We start from the raw sequence: 5424 nt of genomic DNA, 5'->3' as shown, positions 1-5424 counted from the left end.
CTTAGTACGAGGGTCGCTAACTAGCCTGCTGCCTTCACGAATTGGGGAAACACCTGAGCCATCATTCCTCTTTGAGTTGAGCCTTATGCCTATGAGCCAGACTTACAGTCAGGGGCGGACTGGCACCTTGTGGGCTAGCCACAAGTGCCCTTCTCGCTTAGCACTACGTTGGCGAGAGGTCCTACGATGTGTAACAGTTGGAGAGCCTGGTCGGTTTACTTGTGGGCTAGCCACAAGTTCCCTTCTCGCTTAACACTACGTTGGGTACGGCGACGTGTAACACTAACAGTCGGAGAGCCTGGTCGGTATACTTGTGGGCTAGCTCTAGTAACTATCACTGGCAGCAAGAACAAGCCCGCACCTGCAGCTACAGCACACACGCGGCCATTGACTATATATAACAACATGGTGCCTAACTCGCCGCCGCACGGACCACAGCTCACCGTTTTCAATCAGTTACAACTCCGGTGTTCCTGCAGGTGACGCCACTTTCCACCGGAGGGAAAGCGCGCTCACACGTAGCCTGAGACACGCTTAACGTTACAAGGAATTTGTACACGATATACAGGTTGTCATGCGCAGAATTGCAGAATCGGTAGTTGTGCACTAATTTGAGGACACACGAAAAACAATTCTTGCAAACACTGTCTTTCGTCTTTTGATAGATCTATATCAGTAGTATCAGCTTCCGTATCCGTAGCATCTCCATCTGACATGTCAATGTCATCGATGACTTTGGCATCCACCGAATCACTGGTCGATGGTATGCCATTTTTCATATTATTGTAATTTGATGCCAGTGAGACCAACTCAGTTTTCAAAGCTGCTGAATCGACTTCGGGGAGACAACGCAAAATTTGATCACACTGTATCAGATCTGGGTCAGAGACGATTTCATTAAATTGCGACGGGTCGAAACACGAGTTCTTTGTATAAATCACCATGCGCCATGAAACTGGTCTCGATGCTGGATGATACTTTATCCAGAATTAGAATTATGTTGTGGCAATTAATTTCGAAAGACTTAAGCGGGTCGGCGGATGAACGGCGCCCCACCACGTGATTGGTGTTAATGAAGATATCTTCATCAATGTCTTCCATTTTCTTATTTACGGTTGCGATGAACTCTGTGGTAGTTTTGTGTACATGATCGAAGTCCCTCAAGATATTCCTCAAGCATTTGGTTGCAGCTTTGATCATCCGCCAAGACTGCAGAAGATCCAATCCGGGCATTTGCAGGTAGTCTGAGACAGGGGTAATAATATAGAATATTCTCGAATAGATGAATGCCACAATGACCGTTTCAAATTTGCATAAATTATCTAATATAGATTTCGCCTCATGGCGAACGGCTTGTCGAAATTCACTTTTCAAGTCAATCAGCAGATCAAAAAATATCGCCTTATCTTGATCTCTGTATGAACCGAATATTTTTCTCAGCGCTCTACTTCGACTCGACCATCTGGTGTCGCCAATCCTTTCCAACTTTACCAGTTTCTGGTGGGACTTTTTAGTCTGCATCTGTCTCTCCCATTCCTCCATCCTCTTGTAGGATTCTTTAAAGAATTTTTGACATTGGGTGAGTAAGCCAAATAGTGTCACAGCGGGAACACACACGCTACTAGCATCACTGATAACAAGGTTGAGAACGTGTGCATAGCACCAGGTATGGATGTGGCTTGCGTTGTTCTGTTTTAGGATAGCCTGTAATCCCCCGTAGGCACCGCTCATGTTGGCGGCCCCGTCAAAGGCATCCGAAATGCAGGTTGCCAAATCTAGTCCGATTTCGGTCAGGGATGTTTCCAGGAGGTTATGCATGCCTGTAGCCGTTGAACTCGTAACATTTACCACACGCAGCAAAGTTTCTTTCACAATATCATCATGTACATATCGACCAACGATCGCGCATTGATCATGGGCGCTTATTTCTTGTGATGAGTCGAGTTCTACGGACCAACGGCCAGCCTCTTTTATCTCTTTTGCACTTTCCTCTTTTGCACTATGTGAATCATAGTTCCAATGATGTTGAAAAGTCTGTTCAAACTCGTCTTGCTGAGAAATGAAACAAAATCTCCACGACCCCGAGATTCATTCTTTTTGTCTCTCGTTTTTTCAATAAGTTTCACGAGGTGATTATTCAACGTTGGGTTGTATTTCCGAACTAACGAATCACTAATTCTGCGAATGATTAAAGTTAATTACGCTTCGTGAAACAGTCACTTCAGTTTAAGTACGGGAAGTTAATCATGATTAGTGATTTAATCATGATTAAGGACTTAATTACGCTTCGTGAAACCGGCCCCTGGTCCTACGCTGACCTAACAGCGCAGCGTGAATCATGCACGCTAATCTCAAAGCTAACAGCGAACCCTCACCCCTCCATCATTTTTCTCATTCTCATCTTCATTTTCTTCTCATTTTCATCATTCTCATTTTCTCATGGATTGGAAAAAGTCCTCGGATTTTGGGCACAATATTTCTTTTGAGGCTCATGGGCCCCTTGGCCCTCTGGGCCCTCGGGCATTGCCCGATTTGCCCGAGGGGCAAGTTCGTCCCTGCTTACAGTTACCATACAGCTGACAGTTGTATGGCGGATTTGGAAAGTGACTGTGTAACAGTTTATGTCGCAAGACCCACCGTCTTGGTGGTGCGTGCTCAATCCTACTAGGCTACTACTCTAGTCTAGCTTTTGCACCCGGATTAGATTAGCAATAGCATATATGCGAACTATATATACAAGGGCCGACGTGCGTAGGTATGCATCTGTTAGTTTTTTAGCTCACCTTGACATCGTCAAGATGAGCTATTGGCATGGGTCGTCGTCCGTCGTACGTCCGTCCGTCCTTCTGTCAACATTTGGCTACGGTCAACGATAACTCAGGAACCGTTTGACCCACATGTTTGAAATTGGGTATAGTTGTTACTGCTATGGGAGAGGTTTGAACGTCCTATTTTCGAGCACGCCAGTCGACGTACTTTCGAGCCACGGCAATTTTTTGGCAAAAATGGAAATTGTTATTAGTCAGTTCTGGTTCAACGGATTTTGTTCATTTTTGGTATGTGAATGAATAAGGGCTGGGCCCCAAAACGTATTACAGGGGTTTTCATATTTAAAAAAAAATTATGCAAATTAGGTAGGTTTTGGCAATTATATAGCATATTATATAGACTTGCAGATAGCAGTCTGTGGTGTCACATCCCTAGCACCCAACTGCAAAAATTATGTAACAACTTAGAACACCAATCAGAAGCTAAATGCGAGAAGGGAACTTGTGGCTAGGCCTAATCATACAAAATGTAATACAAAATGCATCCATAGATACGTACTAACCCAAGGGGTTAGTATCTATGATGCATCTAAAATGCCTCCTCTAAAAAGCGCCGGCCATCTACCACCATTTTTATGGTATAATTTTAGCACTGTAGCAGCACCGTATCATTGTTTTTAACAGAAAAATTCCATATATGGCTGCTAATCTAACAAGATAACTCTATTTTACTAGTAGTAGTATTGTGTACGGCAACTAAATAGTGTACCTCCGCCAGCTGATCCCGTCCCCCGTAACTTTCGAAAACTCTACGACAGAACAGATGACTACTGCGCATTGCAAAACAAGAGGCGCCTGCGCGCATGCGCACTTATGAGCGTCCAGTTTCGGGCGAGCGTCCAAACTCTACGCGTTACCAGGCAATGCGCAGGGAATGGCTATATGTTTTGATGTTACCTCGTAACCACGTAAGTAATAGTCTTTAAAGTCCAAGGAACTATATCGAAGACGTAGAGACAAGTTACCGCTTAACAATCTAAAATCACAAAAAAACAATCTTGGTTTAGGCCTTGCCCTTGCCCTTGCCTTGGTTTTGGCCTTGGTTTAGGTCTTCTTCAAGTTCTTGGTTTAGGCCCCAGACTTACGCTGAGAGAGAGAAAGAGGGCCTATGTCCCCCGGGGTATAGACCAACCTTCAACCCAACCCCAACCCCAACACCTTCAAGATGACCTCTGTCAATTTTTAAGACTGTACCCCCACATTAACCAAACTCACGACATGGGTGTGTAAACGCTACTTTGAGCATAAATGGCCCCTTAAAAAATTAGGAAACATAAAACCTAAAATAACATCAGAATATAACAATTTTTAGGGCACAATTTATTGGTCTACCCGGGGTACTGCCGGCCGGAACGTACCCTGGGTACGGTCCGGTATACCGGAACGTACCCTGGTAGTGGTACTATCTAACATGCCGGACCGTACCTCGCCTACTCCACTAACGAGTCTAGGGAGTCGCCTACGCCTACTCCCTAACCCGAACCCGAACCATATTAAATAGTGACCAGGGTACGTTCCGGTATACCGGACCGTACTCAGGGTACGTTCCGGCAGTACCCTGGGGGACATAGACCCGATCTGGATCTGGCTAGTTTCCTGCGTAGCCCATGGTTACGTGGATAATAACGCAGGGAGGTGTGCGCTTAGATGTTGTCGTCAGCGGCAGTGGAACAGATAAGGTCTATCTCGTCCTCAGTACGCTGGTTCCACTGTTGAATAGTTCTCGGAAAGAAGGAATGGCGAAACTCTTCGGTGTTGACTCGCATTGTTTGAAGTTTCCGACTGTTCTTACTGCGTGTTTGCGGGCGTCCAGGTTTGGTATACTGATCTGCTGGTACCGCCACTGAAGAAGACATTATCTTCTTCATGAATGCTATGCGCTGATCGCTCCGCCGCTGAGCAAGAGAAGGCCAATTCAGAGTTCCTAGCATTTCAGTAACGCTACTGTCACGCCGGTAGTCTCTACATACGAACCTGGCTGCCCTTCTCTGAACTTTTTTCCAACTTATCAATATTTTTGACCAGGAACGGATCCCAAACAATAGATGCAAGTTCCAATTTTGAGCGAACTAATGACTTATATGCAACCTCTTTGAGTGTTTTTGGAGCAAATTTCAAATTTTCAGTTGCAACCGAGTGTGCTGTTGGCCTTTGCGCAAATCGCACTGATGTGGTCGTCCCATTTTAGGTTGAAGGAGAAGTTCAGGCCGAGGTACTTAGTGGTGGTCACTTCCTCTAAGATATGCTTATCCAACTCGTAGAAGAAGGACAATGGAGTACCAGCTCGTCGATGGATTCGGAGTATGTTACACTTCTTTGTATTGAATCGCATGCCCCAAGTTGATGCCCCGTCGTGAAGGCGTTCCAGGTCTTGCTGGAGCTCTATCTGGTCAGCGATCGATCGGATCTCTCTGTAGATCAGGCAGTCGTCGGCGAATAGCCTCACTTGGGATACGACGGCGTCAGGAAGGTCATTAATGTGGAGTAAGAAGAGTAGAGGGCCCAAGACAGTGCCTTGAGGTACCCCAGACTCCACCTCCTTGGAGAAGGCTGATTGAAACTGTTTATTTAAAAGTTCGGCCTTAGTACGAGGGTT

General features: G+C 45.6%; 2 protein-coding genes across 7 annotated transcripts in view; one reads left to right on the top strand and one right to left on the bottom strand.

The window, feature by feature from the left end:
• The window catches only part of LOC106821104 (transmembrane protein 41A-like), a 9637-nt gene extending 6054 nt beyond the window's left edge, over positions 1-3583 (bottom strand). Inside the window, exon 1 of the mRNA XM_014825767.1 lies at positions 3538-3583. The gene's annotated coding sequence lies outside the window, so the exon portion shown is untranslated. The remainder of the gene's footprint in view (positions 1-3537) is intronic.
• LOC106821103 overlaps positions 710-5424 on the top strand; it is a 13201-nt gene continuing 8486 nt past the window's right edge. For 2 of the 6 annotated variants that reach the window (XM_014825760.1, XM_014825766.1), the window contains exon 1: positions 3648-3736. The gene's annotated coding sequence lies outside the window, so the exon portion shown is untranslated. Of the gene's footprint in view, positions 764-787; positions 1256-3647; positions 3737-5016; positions 5130-5424 lie in introns of those variants that run through there. The other 4 variants (XM_014825764.1, XM_014825761.1, XM_014825763.1 and 1 more) reach the window with 4 other exon arrangements.

Source organism: Priapulus caudatus, unplaced genomic scaffold (assembly GCF_000485595.1).
Source record: "Priapulus caudatus unplaced genomic scaffold, Priapulus_caudatus-5.0.1 Scaffold58, whole genome shotgun sequence".
NCBI classification, from domain to species: Eukaryota; Metazoa; Priapulida; class Priapulimorpha; order Priapulimorphida; family Priapulidae; genus Priapulus; species Priapulus caudatus.
This window is presented reverse-complemented; position numbering and strand designations above follow the sequence as displayed.